The sequence below is a fragment of the Macrobrachium nipponense genome, chromosome 3 (assembly GCF_015104395.2).
Source record: "Macrobrachium nipponense isolate FS-2020 chromosome 3, ASM1510439v2, whole genome shotgun sequence".
In the NCBI taxonomy this organism is placed as follows: Eukaryota; Metazoa; Arthropoda; class Malacostraca; order Decapoda; family Palaemonidae; genus Macrobrachium; species Macrobrachium nipponense.
The window spans coordinates 147,289,862-147,307,311 of record NC_087202.1 but is presented as its reverse complement, the minus strand read 5'-3'; positions in this window follow the sequence as shown (position 1 = coordinate 147,307,311).

Below are 17,450 nucleotides of genomic sequence, written 5' to 3'. Positions count from 1 at the left end.
GAGAAAATGAATGGAAAGTACAATTAAAAGCAATGAAAGGGGTTGCAGCTAAGGACCGGAGGGACGCTGCAAAGAGTCTTAGGTAATGCCTACAGTGCACCGCATGAGGTACACTGACGGCACTACCGCCCTACGGAGACAGTCGAGCAGAATTTTATCTGTATTTTGTGAATAAAAATGCGAACTTTTTCCCATCTTCGGAGACGGAAATCTCTGAGAAAACAAGTCAATCAGTTTAAAATGAAACGGGGAATTTAACAAATTCGAAGATACCTTTATTTATCTTAATAATCGAAGGCGGAGTTTCAGAAACGTACCGATACCTTTAGTCATCTGATTTCAGGGGGACTTGATTCATTTTTGATAATACGCAACACTCTTGTTGCTTATTTATTTGTTTATAATGTTATGGCAACACCCAGCCAAAATTGTCGACTTATTAGCATAGAATAGAATATAGAATTTAAGCCAATGACCAAGCACTGGGACCTTTGAGGTCATTCAGCGCTGAAACAGATTTTGACAGTAAAAAAGGTTTAAAATGCATAACAAGCGTAAAGCCTCGCAGTTGCACTATTAACAATTTGTTATGAGAGGGTGGAGAGTAAGATGGAAGTGACTATGGAACGGAGGTGCACTAAATGGAATGAAAGGGGTTGCAGCTACGGGATGAATGGACGCTGCAACAGAGCACAAATAATGCCTACAGTGCACCACATTAGGTGTACTGACGGCACTACCCCACAACGGAGACCGAATTATTAAGTAAAAAAAACTGATCATAAATGTAAAAAAAGTATTTTATACATTTTTCTTATTGAGTAAAAATTACAGTTCTAAAATATACTATTACAAGCAATGTTTATATTCTAATTCTCAAGCTCCAAGACCTACAATTGGATAGTTCTGCGTCTGTTTTACGTCAGACCATCGTCAAGTTCATCATTAGGTCGAGATAATGATTAGGAAGGGAGGATGATGTCAAATTATGAAGAGCTACTCTCCATTTGACCTACGTGGAACTGACGTCATTTATAATTCAACGCTGAAGCAACCAAAACAGGCGACGCAGTTCTCGTGTGATGTAGTATAAAGAAAAGATGAATTAATTAATGATAGACCATTGTTTAATATTATTATCATTATACGTACCTATTCTTGTTTCATTACTTTTTGTCTTGATTTTCTCCTTATTTCAGTTTTCGTTTCCATATTTCCCTTGGCACATAAATGTAGGCATTCTATTCAGTACAAGGGCTTAAAGGTTTTGGGCAGAGCTTCCAACCATAAGATTTAACAATTAATGAATCACTGTTTATTAAAAAAAACCGGTGCCCTCACTGAACACCCATGCCACGCTACACCTCCTTACCTCTCGTGAACTGTTTACGTTTTTTTTGTTAGTCCCTTCCTCTGTCTTCACACTCAACGGTTGGTCCTTATTTGTATTTTTAACTGTGATTGTTTTATTGTACCATACATTGTGTATTTTGATATTGTAGCTTAATAAAGACCAACCGTTGAGTGTGAAGACAGAGGAAGGACTAACAAAAAACGTAACCAGTTCACGAGAGGTAAAGAGGTGTAGGCGTGGCAAGCAAATATCAATAGAATATAAAGGGAAAATCTCCATAACATTAAACATAATCGACCATGAATGCACCTAGATTCAACAAAGAAGTGGGGTGTGGATTGTAGTTCTGATTTTAGCTTCTAGAACTCGATAAGCGAGAGAAGACTCAACCATGATAGTTTTTAACGTATTCCTACTAAACAAGTTGAAAGATTGTGGTAAACCAAGCACGAATTCATAAAGCTCATGATAATAAAACCTTATTAATGAAAAATCCTTCTTACAACCATCTAGATATCCAAACATAAGGAGAAAGAGGCCAAAAATAAGTGCAAAAAATTCTTCGGGGAGAGAAGAAAGCAAAAGAGAGCAAAATAAAGTGAAAAAAAAAAGATTTTTCAAGGAGACAGAGAGGGCAAAATAGAGAAGGAGAACAAAAGAGAGAGAAAGAGAAAAAAAGAGAGAAAAAGAGAGCATGCGAAACCGAGCATAAAACACCATAATCGAGAAAGGCTCTTACTGCTGCTACCTTCAGGTGACTAAGCCTAGTTCCGGGCAAAGCAAGGCTTACAATGGTGGGCCATTGTCTGTTATTTAGGCAAAGATAGAACCACGAAGACCGACACCAGGACCTAGTCCTTGCACCTGGGGAACAGACTCGCTATATAAAAAATAAGAAAGACGGTCGCAAGCAACCAGAACACCCGTAAAATCACCAACTGGTTAAGTCGGAAGACGACAGACCCCAACCAACCCCCCTCCCAGACTCCCCCTCTACCTCTACCTCTACCTCTACCCACAATCCAAACTCCACCCTTTTCACTTCAACCTTTTACCTCAAATCTTCTAATCACATTTCAACCGTGATATTTAAGACTGAATTTGCGTAAGAGGGCGTGTCTAAAGGGCGTGACATCACCCAAATTCCTATTCCACATTCAACCAGTGATCAGTTCGATCCAGTGAAGCATTGTTTTATAACAGAAATTCATGACTTTTGGGGGATTTATAGATTACACACACACACACACACATATACACCACACACTCACTCACTCACACACACACACACGCACACACACACACACACACACATATATATATATATATATATATATATATATATATATATATATATATATGTGTGTGTGTGTGTGTGTGTGTGTGTGTGTGTGTGTGTGTATTGAATATGAATATTTAAGTAAGATGCAATGTATCCTTGACGACCTCACTAAATTCGAATAAGTTAAGGACGACATCCTTTTAAAAGTTACTCAATAAGGAGGAAAGTTGAACTTTGATAGTGTTCTAAGATGAACATACGTACTTATAACAATCTATTTACCATTTGAATCTAAACCTGGAGCGCTCTATGGTTTCCCCAAGGTGCACAAGGGAGGTGGCCCACTCAGACCAATCATGTCAGCTATAGGTACTTTCAACTACCATTTGTTTAAGTTTCTTGTTCCTATTTTAGCCCCTGTAACATGTAATCAGTATACACTTAAAGATTCATTTACTTATGCCAAAGAAATTTGCGATTTAGAACTAGGTAATTGTGTTCTTGTAGGTTCCGATGTTAAATCTTTATTTACTAATATTCCTTTAACAGAAACCATTGATATATGCATCAACAAATTGTTTAATGACTCTAACAGTATCCAGAATTTTAATAAACAACAATTACAAAAACTGCCCACATTAGCTGCGTCTTAATGTTATTTTATGTTTAACACAAATGTATATAAGCAAAAAGATAGTGTAAAAATGGGAAACCCTCTCGGTCCTACTTTGGCAAATGCCTTTTAATCTTATCGCGAAGTTGTTTGGCTAGATAATGGTCCCAGATCTTTTAAACCTTGGTTCTACCGACGTTATGTAGATGATACCTTTTTAATTTTTAGATCTGAAGAACATGTACCCCTGTTTCTTGATTATTTTAATTCAAAACACCAAAATATTGAATTTACTTCAGAAGTCGAGAACAATAATACTTTGGCCTTCCTTGACGTGCTCGTAAGGAAGCACAGAGACAACACTTTCTCAATGTCAGTTTACAGGAAACCAACATTTACAGGACTCATAATTAAATATTCTTCATTCATCCCTATAGTATATAAACGCAATTTAGTCTCTACACTCGTAACCCGTGCCTTTAACATTTGTTCAAGTTATCATAGTCCTCATTCAGAATTTCAGTTTATAAAATAAATGTTTTACAAAATCGGTTTAATATTGTTTTCATAGATACATATGTTGGTAGGGCAGCCCCTAGAGCAAGTATTGTTCCCGAAAGTTTTCCATTTCAAAAGCCAATAAAGAATTACTGTATTTTACACTGTTTTTCTATGGCAATAAGAGTTTTTCCGTTAAAAATAGACTACAAAAACTTTTGAGAGAATTTTATCCCCAAGTTAATGTTAGGGTAGTTGTAAAAATATTGCGTCAGAACGTTTTATTTTATTTGCGAGAGTGGTGTTCGTAAAAGGCTGGCCTTTTGTTTCCGCTTAGTTTACTGCGTCGCATTGAGTGTGTGAGATGGTTTATATGCAAAATGGTTGTTTAGTGAGTAAAGAATTGCCTTTATTCATTTGTTTCTTTTAATGTTGGTTTATTGAATCAGATGTAGTTTAGTTGGGCAAATATTTCAAGTTTTGATTTTCCCGCTTTTGCGCATGAGCAGTGCATCAGATCTTGGCGGACTTAACAGTTGGGGCCTCGCTGCTGTGCCATACTGTTTTGGTGAAATGTTGCTTTAGGCTAGTATTAGGAAATTCATTACCCAGTGGTATTTCCGATTAAGGATCCACTGCCGCTAAGTCATGTGTAGTGTACTATCACGCGCAATAGTTCGTTCCCTCCGCTGATCCAGAGTGAACTCGAATCCGCGACTATGAAACCCCGAAGCAGTTGAACAAGTAACTAATGGAGCGCCCAATAGATGTCGCGCCGTCAGGCCAAGGAAGGAGGAGTGGGAAGCAGGTATTTTTCTTGAGCATAGAGTAAAGTATCCACCATATATTATCGTTAATTAAGAGAGTGATCGTAAACATTTGTTATTGACGATACGGGGTTTGAGTGTGAAATGCGCATTTAAGGAAATATGCGAAATAAATATGAGAATAATAGTGCTTAGGAACTCAGTATTTATGAATTAGCATTTCCTATAGATTATTATATCTTATATACTGACATGACTGCCCACGAGATTGATACAAAACTTTCACCAACAGTGTCAACGGTGGTGGCGTTCTGTAAACAGCAAGCACCACCTCTTATATATATATATATATATATATATAATATATATATATATATATATATATATATATATATATATATATATATATATATATATATATATAGTATATATATATATATATATATATATATATATATATATATATATATATATATAATATACATATATATACCGTATATATATATATATATACATATTGACTGGTAAAAATGTTCTGTAACAACAGAATTCCATCTAATAAAAGGAGCCCATAAAAAACACCAAAATGTAGAGAGAAAAGTACTATATTTCAGAGACTGCTGTCTCTGAAATATAGTACGTTTCTCTCTACATTTTGGTGTTTTATGGGCTCCTTTTATTAGATATATACTATTATATATATATATATATATATATATATATATATATATATATATATATATATATATATATATATATATAGATAGATATGAATCTTGTAGATTCCATACCTGATCGTCTGTGTGAGGTCACAGATGCAGTTTTGGAGGTTGGACATCCTACTCATTGTATATTATCATACTAAATAATAATGATAAAATATTGACACTAGCTCACGTGTTTTTAGTTATGTTCCTTTTACTTGATTACCAGTTAATGCTAATGTTTTGGAAGATCATGCATATTCCAAAGGTTTAAAGTGAAAAGTAATATTCATAGTATCTCGAAATTAAATGAAACCCCCAAAAAAAAAAAATGTAAAATTGGTTCAAAGTTACCTGCCAGATTCTCGGAAAAATGTGATGGTTTTTTTAGTTTAACATTTAGTCAAACTGAAATAAGCCTTAAAATTTGAATATAGAAGGCTTTTAGTTAGTTATTTTGAAATAAGAAAGGGAATTACAAACATGCACTTCATTCCAAGAAAGGAAGAAAAACAGATTAAGATAATAAAGTTAACAAAGAATAAGAGCACAGCAGTTAAGAAACTAAGGCTGGGATATTGAAAGGGGGTCCTAATGGTAGAAGAAGTAAGCCCTGATGGAATTAGTGGAGCTAAAAGCTGCAGCCTACGAATGCCCATATACTAGGCAACTTAACTCGCCAATGCAAAGGTAGCAGCTAGTGGTTCCTAACCCTTCCTAAGACAGGAAATGGTCAGGGAATGGCAAGGGCCACGGCAGTTGACTTCACAGGAGAGAAAAGTTAAATTCCTACAATAACATATTAACTCTTTTACACAGTTAGAATTAGCTATAACTACATCGGCACTAGAAAACTACTTTGCTTCTTGAAACACAGAAATTGACTTGAGTTATTTTCTATTAAAATGCATCTTGAAAACAAGGACGAAGATATCCTTTAGAAAGAAATATAGTAAACCCGATAATAACTGATATTTTGCAACTGACCTGGGTGCTAGAATGAAAATAAGAAACAAGAGGCTTCTTCACATCATAATTAGGAAAAGAAAACGTGAAAAGTCATCTCTCTCTCTCTCTCTCTCTCTCTCTCTCTCTCTCTCTCTCTCTCCTTATCTTTGTCTTGTTATATTCTGTGCTTCTGTCTTTCTCTTTTCCACTAAATATGAACTTGTTATATAGGTGAAAGTATCGTAATATTTCATATTGTTTTAGTTACTAAAATTTAGTAAATAAAGAAAATTATATATAGCCGTAATTTTCAAGTGTTATTGCCAACATCGCCCACCTTCTCTATGGAGGTTGACCCAATAACGCTTTTTACAAATATATAGACGTGTGTCTGTGTGTGGTTGCTACCTCAATAAAGTAAGTGAACTGAAATTTTGCTAATTTGCTGCTATAGATGTTCCATATGTTTTATATATATATATATATATATATATAATATATATATATATATATATATGTATATATATATATATATATATATATATATATATATATATTATATATATATATATATATATATAATATGAAGTGGCTTGCTGCTTAGAGAAAACACCACCGTATCGATCTTGTGGACAGTCATGTCAGCATATAAATATAATAATCTATAGGAAATGCTAATTCATAAATACTGAGTTCCTAAGCACTTTTATTCTCATATTTATTTCGCATATTTCCTTAAATGCACATTTTACACTCAAACCCAGTATCGTCAACAACAAAATGTTTACGCTCACTCTCTTAATTAACGATAATAGATATGGATACTTTATGCTCAAGAAAAATACCTGTTGCCCACCAAGCAGCTACCTAACCCACCACCCTATTCCATGTTGCTATTTTTAATGTTGATTGTGTTTTGTTGTAGGTTACTGAAGAAACCTGTGTTGAAGGCTATAGGCGTGGTGTAGTGTTTCAAAGCTAATGGTTCCTGAGTTGCAGGCGATACAGTGTAAGGTTCTGGCTATTTATTTATATGTTCATTTTGCCCATATTTGTATAGCATTGTCATTTATTTATAATTCTGAATTGCAGAGCCTGCCACTGGGCTAGGTTCTATTTTTGCTGTTTTTTAGTATTCAAGAATTTCCTGATTTGTTCATATTATAGCATAGTATTGTAATATTGTTTGTGTTACTGATTGAATTATTGTTCTTTTCATCATGAATGGCTTGTTAATGGCTCATTAATGGTTGTAGAATAAAACCCTACAGTGGGAAGAGCTTATTCCTGCTAACCTTCTCAGCAATTTAGGAGCTAGGGCAGCGTTGTGGTCCCCAGCGCTGATATCAGTTTTTGTGGAACTCGTTCAGATTTCGAAAAACTGGGCAGGCTGATAACTTCTATAGTAGTGTTCGAGACTAAAGTATACTATTGGTGGTTTGTTTAAGTACAAAGACATCGTACCCCAGAAACTACAGTCTCACGTTGTTTATGAATACGAGTGTAATTGCTGTAATACAATTTACGTGGGAAAAACAAAACGGTAAGCACGTGTACGATGGTTTGAACACTTAGGAAGATCAGTTTGGAAAAACAGGCTTTTAGCAAAACCACCATTCAGTGCCATACGGGATCACGCAGAAAATAGTGATCACCGTCTAACTTTGAATCATTTTCTATTCTCTCTAGTCGAGTGGCCCCATGGAGCTGGTAAATAGTTAGAAAGTCTCCACACTTTTAAGTTGAAACCTTTCCTCAGTAACAACGAGAGGTCCACGGAGATGTTGTGTTTTAATCTTTAGTGTGTATGTTTGTATGCCTTCATGATGCAGGTATTTACTTCTTTTAATATTACTTCCTTTGCTTTTTTAGCTTGTACATTACCCTCCCTCTTATATATATATATATATGATATATATATATAAATATATATATATATATATATATATATATATGTGTGTAATATATATTATATATATATATATATATTATATATATATATAGATAATATATGTATATAGGATTTATTTATATATATAATTAAATATTATTATTATAAATTAATTTTTTAAAAAAAAATATAATATATTATAATATAATAAATATATAATTATTATATATATGTCAACTTAAACCGTTTGGATAACCTTTATTGTAATTTCTAAAAGATTCGGTGTAATTAATAATTTTTGGATTTTTTTCTTTTTTTCTTTCAGTTTTTGTTGTTCAGAACCTGATGAGGAAAAACGTCAATTAACCCTCCTTATAATATTATTATATATTATATAGATATATATTATAATATATATATATAGATATATAATATTATATTTATATATTATATTTATATTTATATATATATATCCTATATATAATAATATTATTTATTTATTTATATATATATTATAATATTTATATTAATATATTATAGACATAAAAATATATATAATATAATATTATATATATATATATATATATATATATATATATATATATATATATATATATATAGATATATATCAATATATATGTATATAGATATTTATATATAATAATTTATATATAATATATATAATAAATAATATACTATATAATATATATATATATTATTTATCTATATACTTATTATATATCTATATATTTATTATAAATTATATATTACTAATACTATAATAATTGTACAAACTTGGACCTTTTGTTTTATAAACTTTTATTGTTATGCTAAATGATCGATTGTAATTTTAATGATTTTTTCTTTTTTTTTCTTTCAGTTTTTTGTTGTCAGGACCTAGATGATGGAAACAGTACATTACCCTCTTATATATATAATAATAATATAATATATATTATAATATATATATATACTTATATATATATATAATTATATATTATATTATTTATATATATATATAATTATTATAATATATTTATATTATTATAATATATTATAATTTATTTATATAATATTTAATATATATTTATAATAATAGTATATATATATTATATATATTATATAAATATATATATATTACTATATATTATAATATAATATATATATATATAATATAATATATATATATATATATAAATATATTATATATTACTAATATATTAGATAGGATATTATATATTATTATATATATCAAATATACTATATGTAATATATATAATATCAATATATATATATATATATATATATAGTATATGATATTTTATTAATATATATATATATAAATATTATAGTATATATATAATTAATATTATATAAATATATATATATATATATATATATAATGTACAATTTAACCTTTTGTATAAACTTTATTTGTATTTCCTAATGAATCGATTGGTTAATTTAATGAATTTTTTTTTCTTTTTTTTCTTTCTGTTTTGTTGTCAGACCTGATGATGGAAACAGTCTTACTCCGAAAACGGCAAGTTGTAACTAAATAAAAGGAAATGTTTTTATTGTACAAGTACTGACTTTACTCTTTCTATCAAGACTCCAAGGGAATAGATAAGGCCTTAGTGGCTCAATCCTTAAAGCAAGGCCTCTGGGTTATTTCCTGACTAGAATGAAAGCGGTACTGAGAGAGAGATGAGAGAGACGAGAGAGAGAGAGAGAGAGGAGATGGGAGAGAGAGCATTAATAGAAAGATACTCGAATTAAAATAATGCTAGCCAAGCATATTCGCACTCCGTTATTCGTATGGACAAGAATAGTCTTCACTTATACACCAAAAAAAAATTTTAAAGAGTGGAAACCCACGAAAATACTTGTGTGATTTGCGACCCTGACCGCAATGTTCCACATGCAAATATTTGCAGCAAATTGAGAAATTCGATGAAAATTATCAAATTAAAAAGGTCTGGAAAATATATTTTCCTTGATTAATTGAAAATAGGCTTTCCACCATGCAGCTTAGTGCTTTAAACGCGCATATAACTCGAATTTCGTTTTATTTTTTTCACACCACCAACTTGTCTTATTTACATTTCAATTTAGTCAGATTTTGCTAAACTCCTGTGTGCTTATTTCAAAAATAAAAATCGGAATAACTTTCGATATAAGACTTATATAAAGTAGAAAGTTCAATTTACCCAAAATCACAATAGGCCAATGAATTTTTGGCACTCAGTTCCTGCTGCCACTCAATGGTGAATAACTCCGAATATCTCACAATGAGAGCCCGCAGAAGTTTCTAGCGGGGAAATCCTTTTTTCTTTTCTTTAATAAAAACAATTATTGAAACTAGCCAACTGTCCATTCAACTGGGTAAATACCTGTTCTGTCGGTTCTACAGTTAATCACTGATACATTTATTGATCAGTTGGATGACCAGTAATTGGAATACAAAATATATTTTAACTTGGCAAACTCCTCGAGTTTCTAAAGTTAGCGATTAATTTTTGGAAATTTGTTTAGCCTCAACTTTTGGCGGCCTTTACTGTTACCAAGCGACTTACCAAAGGGTACGCATAGACGCCCTTCAGAGGAGTTAGTTTTAGAACCGGAAGTAGATCGTTCAGCACCCCAGAAACAATCCAAATAAAAGGTAAAACATTCCAAATTATGCAAAACATCCATAGAACAACAAAGTTTTCATTTTTCAAATAAAGGAGGCACTCATAAAAACAATGACTTAACAACCTTAAGAGTCCCATAATGAATAAAATTTAAACTGTCCCAATCATTAAAACACCCAAAACAATCAATCTTACTCAACTGTTCATTGGCTTAATGTCCCTATTTGTCTTGTCGATGCCTTATTCTTTTACGCGGTATGCCTGTTTATTATTATTTATTTTTTTTTCTCTTTTCTACTTATGTCAACAGTTTCCTTTTTAACTCTCGTCTGGGGTAAGGTCCTTATTTTTCGTGTCAATTGTAAGGTTTTTGTATATTCTAAATGAAGTTACCATTTTGAAATAAGATAATTTTACTGTAAGTGATTTATGTTTTAATGTATTAATGATTAAATATTTTTATGAAATTAATTTATTAAGAGTCAAACTCACTGTATGTTTCAGCCTTGAAGCATGCAAGAATGTAGTTTGTTGAAAACGTCGGCATTAGTAATAAACTTTCAAATTGTATCGAGAATAGCCTTTCCGCCCTGGACGTCTACCAAGTATGGATTTTCGAGAGCTGGCAGCTCCCAATGTTTGAGTAAATATATAATATATATATATATATAATATATATATATAATACTTATATATTAGTAGTACAATATATTTAATATATATAATATATAATGCGAGACTTCTTTGTTCAACTTCCAAGGAGAAGTATGATTGTTTTAATTAGATGGGTACAGTTTAGAGAATTAGATTACAAAGTGCGTGAGGGATTATTTCTGTCTGAAATGCTATGTAAGTGAGGTCTCTAGTATCTTCAGGAGACACTCCCCTAACCAAACACCAACCCCCCCTTCCCCTCCATCCCCCCCCAAAAAAAATCATTAATCTCATGTTTTATCAATGAAAGAAATTTGCCCCCTTTGACTGGACATTGCGGGTGCTCTGGTAATTAGTGAGAATTGCATAAAGGAACCTGTTCTGATTCCACCCTTATTGGAATCACTTTGCCCTCCAAAATAACCCTTAATACACTGTTCAGGTGCTCCAATAGGTCTCAATCAGTCCAATCGCCTTTGATTCCATTTACAGGATCAGCAAGCAGCCTTGCCGCTTTGTAATAATTTGCTTGAAATTCCCCTCAAATCATTATTCCCACATGTATTCCAGAATATATAATACATAAACACTTCCATATGCAACATATATGTTTATTAATTGGTTTGTTTGTGTATTTTTCACTTGCCTTCTTTTCCGGTTGGTCATCCGGTAAAGCAACCAAAAATATATACAATTTATGCTTTTGCATGATATATAATAAATAAATATATATAATAGTATAATATATAGTTATATAATATTATATTTATATATATAATACTACATATGTGTGTTGTATGTATGTATTGACATGCATATATAATCACGTATATATAGACAGATGAATGCAAATTCATGTATGTACTATGTATATGAAAACCTTGTAATTCTGCCCAGGCCTTTTTGAAGCGACTCCTTGAATTTAGTATTCTGTTCCCGTTTACCTCTTCATTATTTCACTTCCGTGAGAATTTTTCCTTTCGTCTCTATTTACATTTCATTCTGCCTTTAATTAAAAACTTCCCTGAAGATATTGTCGCTCGCGTTCCACTAACCCTCAAAGTTAACGAAATCCAGTTTAAATGTGTTATGTTTTATTTCATGGCCTCTCGAGAATATTCAGTTTTTATTAAGAGGCGACAAAGGATTCGATTAAGAAATAATTCTACATTTTAAACGCTCTAGATGTTTCCTAAAGTTTACTATGAATTTACATTTCTTCCAGTAACAAAGTAACAAAGGACGAAATATTAAAGATCCTCTACCCTAAATTATTCCGTCTGTCCTAAAACCAGCAGGATCCCTGAATATTACTTAAATTCTCAGATATGTTCAAGTTAACGATGAATTATAATAACACCAAGGCAAATGACCAGGGTCTGCGTGGGGGGGGGGGGGGGGGTTGGGGGGTGGGGTTGGTTGTTTCCAGGCCATCAGTTGCAATGATCTCAATGTGAGAGGCCCACGTCCGTTAGTATACTTACAGGAAGAAACGTTCAGAGACAGAGTGGTAATGTTTTCATTTTTTTAAAGGAGAAACGTTTGTCGCCATTCTGCTTACGTAATTTGATCTGTTAGTCAATGCATATTATTAAAGTTGAACATTTAACCAGCACTAGAGAGAGAGAGGGAGAGGAGAGAGAGAGGAGAGAGAGAGAGAGAAACTATGCTTCCGAGAAGCAAATGAATGCCTGTTTTGTCTTCTATTGCTGACTAATAATAATTAAGTTATCTTTACTCATAGACGGGATTTACTTGAAGCCGAACCGAACTTGTCACTAGTGCTTGGTTTCGAAAGTAAACGTGATCCGATTGTATACAACAATTAATTTAGTTCCGTCCTCAAAACATGCAGTAATGGTACTTATTGACGAAAAAAAAAACTTACATTCTTGCGTAAGTTTCTTTTTGTTTTTGTTTTTTTTTTTCTTTTCTAGAGCTTGATTTACATGACGCCGATCCGTAAGCTGCATCCTTTACAGCAAGAGAAATCACTTGGAATCCAATTTTCCCCCCGAGTGGCAGACATACCTTTCGAATGTCACAAAGAATAAGCAAGTTATCAAAAATGACTTTCATCCTGTCAATCTATAGAGAGAAATGCAAATTGCCCCTATTGCTGTGCCGCAAATGTGATTAGTATATAATAGTTATATAATAAAACATTCACGGTGTGTATCTCTTCACATGAATCCAGACATCGTCAACTCTTTATGGTTTTCTTCTCTTTTGAGAACTTGTTCATTACCCAAAAGCCGAACAATAATATCGTGGAGCGACGTCCTCTAACATCCAATATTGTTTTCCTGCATCTTCCAATCCGCAGGAGAGAACATCTGACCTCCGACGTCTACAGAGAAGGTTACAGACGAGGTGGAAAATCTACGGCTGTAGAAGCCTCGAGAGGAAGAGAGATGTATTCGCTGCCATTTAGCGTGAAAACAAGCGAAGGCGAATAATGCGCGATGATGGAAGAGAAAAAGAGTCGCTATGGAATGTTTAGTATTTCAATGTAATGTCCGGAAATGGAGAGGGACGTCGACAGTTCTCGAACTATGAACTTTATTATCATTGTACTATTATTTGCTTTCATTAGTCTATCAGCTTTATTATATAACTAGTATATACTGATCACAATTGTGGTACTGTAATAGAGGCAATTTGCGTTTCTCTCTTATAGATTGACAGAATGAAAGTAATATTTGATAACTTGCTTATTTTTTGTGACATTCGAAAGGTATGCCTGCCACTCGGGAGGTTTTCATTCTGTAGGCGTTCCGGGCTGCATCTTGCCTCCTTAGGTGTCCATCATTTTCCCACTTCATGCGGTTTCTTGTAGTACACTCTTCTACATGATTCTCGGTTCCTTTTCAAGGAACTTGGGATCGTGCCTAGTGTTCCTATGACTACGAGTACAATTTCCACAGCATATCCCATACACTTTTTATTTCTATTTTTTTGTCTTGATACTTAAAATAAATTTTTCTTACTTTCAATAAATTTTTCTTTCTTTCTTTCTCATCTATTTGGGTGTCCTAGGTTCTGCAATATCAATAAGTAATACTTTCTTCTTGATTTTGTTAAAGTCACGCCTAGTCTATTGGCACGTATCCTACCCTAGCTCTTCTGATGCCGCAGTCTCAGAGGATATTTGCCTGATCTTTTTCTATCTCTCCCTCAGGTTGGTGTTCGAACCGCTTATTACTGCAACCTAGCTTGATGTTGATGCAGTCCTCTATGCTTAGTAGTCCTCTCCCTCCTTCCTTTTGTGTTATATATAGCTGTCTGTATTTGCTCTTGGGTGTAGTGATTGTGTACTGTCATGTGCTTCCTAGTTTTCTGGTCTATGCTGCGGAGTCCAGCCTTCATCCATTCCACCATTCCTGCGCTGTATCTAATCACTGGTACTTCCCATGTGTTTATGGCTTTCATCATATCACTGCCATTGAGTTTTGACTTGAGTACCAGCTTAGGTCTGCATATATCCTTTCATGATCTTGTCCTACATCTCTTGGTGTTTTATATCCTCCCCTTCTATTATTCTTGGGTATTTGTATCCTGTCTCATCTATGTGTTTGATGCTATTCCCATCTGGTAGCTTTATCCCTTCAGTCCTTGTCATTTTTTGTATGTTAACCAAGGAACATTTTCCTATTCCAAACTCCATCCTGTGTCCCCAGATACAATCCTTACAGTCTGGATTAGGGTATCTATTTCCTTGATTCTCTCACCCTATTCTCTTACCATACAGCTTGATGTCATACAAGAACATCACATGGTTAATCCTGTTGGGTCCTTTCTTGAGTTGGTACCCAATATCCATCTTCTGCAGTACCTTTTTCATGGGAATCATGGCTACTATGAAGAGTAGTGGGGACAATGAGTTGCCTTGAAAGATCCCTCTCCTGATGTTAACATCTGCTAGTCTTATCCCAGACCTTGTAAGAATTATATTCCAGTTGCGCATTGTATTATTTAGGAAGCTGATCTGATGGTGTTTTCCTCTGCCCCATATATTTTCAGGCATTCTATTAGCCACGTGTGTGGTATCATGTCAAAGGCATCTTGTAGTTAATCCATGCCAAGCTTAGGTTGGCTTTCCTTCTCTTACTGTTCTTCATTACCATTTTGGCTATCAGGAGTTGGTCTTTGTGCCCGAACACTTCCTTCTGCTGCCTTTCTGTTGGTTGAGGATGGTGTTTGTATCCTCTATGCATTTGTATAGCCTTTCACTGATGATACCTCTTAGTGACTTCCACATTACTGGTAGGCAGGTGATAGGCCTGTAGTTACTTGTTATATTATTATGATTATTATTATTCAGAAGATGTGCCCTATCCATAAGTTATTAGAAAAACACTCAAATTAACAAATAAAAATTAAGCAAAAATATAAAATTTAAAATACAAGTGGAATTGTATTAGGGTAGTAAAACATTGCATCTTTACTTGAACTTTTGAAGTTCCAATATCCACTACATCCTCTGGGAGGCTGTTCTACAGTCCAACAGTGTGACGAATAAAAGATCTCTGGAGGAGCGTGGATATTAATGAACAAACCAGTGTGTGGCATTTAAATTTCGTTAGAGCTTAAAATAAATTCACATTATCAAGATGGTGTAAGTTGTACTGGGATGAACTGTTGTTCCCTCTTAATCCACCTTCGAAGTATGGCGTGGACGGAGTTTCTTTGATTCCTGGATTCAAATTCAAGGGTTTCGAGGAAAATTTATAGGGAAATTCGTTGAACTCATGTGTTTCTATTGAACGTGGCCAGTAAATTCTACATAGAAATTTGTTTGTAAAGAGAAAAATCAGATATATAACAAAGTTAGTGCAACAGATGGCATGCAAACCAAGTATTTGTTGGCAGGGTTTCGAAGTAGAGTAAAGCAACAGCAGGATATTTATAGCATTTGCGACAGGAAGAGGAGAATGAAGAGAGGTGGAACTGGAGAAAGACGTAGTAAAATCCTATCTGATGAATGATCATGAAAAGTCTGTTTTCTATGCCGTATTCTAGACACGGGGCAGCGATATACCATCAAAGACAAACAGGGAACTATACTAAAAATAACAAAAAGTTGAAACCGTCAGTAAATCTCGAGCCCGATTTGTAAAAATAAAAACAAAAAGGTGGCTAGACCACTACGAAACGAAGGAATCTGGGTAAACTGATACGCCACAAGACCACTTTATAAAGGTAGGGCAGCCATCACGTGACCTCTTTCCTTCCTGTGGAAGTCATCTGATGTGGCTTTAGCAAACACAAAGAACCTTCCTGGATTCTGTTGCTTTTTCTCTTAACCCAAAGCTTCTTCCACATCTCCTTAGAAAAACTATCAAGGTTATATGGGCGTCAGTATATATATTCAACCTCTTCAAGACGAACAATGTATGAGGAATCTTTATAAGTATACGAACAATTTTCATTACTTGATGTGGACAAGGCCACCACAGAGGGGCAATACTTTCCTCATGCAATGTAGGCCCATGAATAAATAGGCGCATTATTTTCTTATCAGTCGATGATGGATATTGCTAAATAATACTTGTCTGAATGATAAATTAGATTCAGGATATATTTTATAAGAAGGTTTGAAAAAAGTTAAACCATCACACTTGCAGGAGTGGGGAAGGAAGGGTGTCACGTTCACGAATGACTAATGAACTTCAAAAAAGTACACTTACAGGTATGAGAATATTAGAAATATAACACCCACCCATGTATGTATATATATATATATATATATATATATATATATATATATATATATATATATATATATATATATATATATACTCAAATTCTTTACTCTTTTTTGGATACGCTTTTCACTACAAAGCCTCGGATCCAACTTCAAATAAATATTGGTTTCTATGGTGGTTTTTAAGGTTGCACCGAACCATGGTTATTCAGCAACGGGACCAATGGCTCTTATGTGACTTCCGAACCACGTCGTGAGTGAAACTTCTATCACCAGAAATACTAATTTCTCACTCCTCAATGGAATGCCCGAGAATCGAACTCGCGCCACCGAGGTGGCGCGCCAACACCATACCAACCACGCCACTGAGGTGCTTTTTCACTTCATTGTACTCCC